Raw genomic sequence first — 1,274 nt, forward strand, 5'->3', positions numbered from 1 at the left:
ATAATTTGACTCCATTCTTTTAAACAACAACTTAACCTGACATTCTGCCTCCTCTTTTAGTCTTCCTTTCTGTCCAGATGATCAGTATAATTTGTGTGTATATCACAAAAGATGTTATTTGCTAGGCAATTTAGTATTGAATTTAGTATTTTACTCTGGTTTATTGTCTTTTATTTAATTTAATGCATTTGTATATCCTGTATCTATATGTTACATATGGCTGCTGTTCCTTTATGAGTCTCTGTGAAGCACACTGAGCATGGGAAAAGCACTATATAAATAAAATGCTTTATATTATCTAATCATGTATTTATTTAAAGAGATTCTGTAAAAACAAAATTTCACCCTGGGGGTTTTATAGCACATTTTCATAAAAACATGGAGCTTAAAGGGTTCTACAAAATGTAAAAGGAAAAGATGCAAAAAATAAAATAAAACCAAATTAGAAACGGTCATTAGAAAATGAATACATGAGTCAAACTAGTCAAAGCTGGTTAACACTTTTGTATTTACCACTTCCGTTCTTATCTTTTACATTTACATTTTAAAGACGAATACAGCGATTTACTTGCCTTTGGCCACGTAAGTCGTATAGTGATAAAGGAAGTAATTATTTTAATAGGAAGTCAAATATAGACAATAGCTTTAAGACACTGACTCGTGCAAGCTGAAGCTCCGCCAACTGCCCAGGTGACATGTTGGGATACTTCTACAGGATTGTCTTTTCCCCTGAAAATCAGCAGCACGCACGCACGTTTAACACCCTGTACTGAACACCAACTACTTGTCAATCGCCGTCCTCCGTTTTAATGCTAAATTATACATGGTGTACAATTTCCATCATAAAGAGCAACTCGCTCATTCGATTAACTCAATCTGAAATCAAACTCTCCCACTTAACGATAAAACATGAAACTAACGCAGATATGCCAGTTGCAGGTGACAGCTCTCTGTGTTTTCCACAACAAACCCTTTTCCACTTCCGTATTTTACTATTATTGTCTTTATCCCATTTGCGATATCACTTGAATAAATCCATACTTAAATATTCGACAATCTCTCGCACCAGATAAGAGACAACATTTCACGTACCAAAGTCCTACGACAGCACTCCTACAATACAGTCGACTTAACTGGTAATGATACTTTATCGAAAAGTAAACCCGCCCCCTCCTTACTATGGCTGCTGGGATTTGTAGTTTTTAAAGCCGTTTCCCACTACTATTATAAAGCAATTGAAAATCCTTAGTAAACTACATTAGCCAAACGGCAAA

General features: G+C 35.2%; 1 protein-coding gene across 2 annotated transcripts in view; it reads right to left on the reverse strand.

Moving 5' to 3' along the window:
* manea (mannosidase, endo-alpha) overlaps positions 1 to 1,148 on the reverse strand; it is a 46,268-nt gene extending 45,120 nt beyond the window's left edge. The window contains exon 1 of one of the 2 annotated variants that reach the window (XM_039747969.1): positions 1,093 to 1,148. The gene's annotated coding sequence lies outside the window, so the exon portion shown is untranslated. The remainder of the gene's footprint in view (positions 1 to 1,092) is intronic. The other variant, XM_039747972.1, reaches the window with a different exon arrangement.
* Between the last annotated feature and the right edge of the window lie 126 nt (positions 1,149 to 1,274).

The sequence above is a fragment of the Polypterus senegalus genome, chromosome 3, assembly GCF_016835505.1.
Source record: "Polypterus senegalus isolate Bchr_013 chromosome 3, ASM1683550v1, whole genome shotgun sequence".
Lineage (NCBI taxonomy): Eukaryota > Metazoa > Chordata > Cladistia > Polypteriformes > Polypteridae > Polypterus > Polypterus senegalus.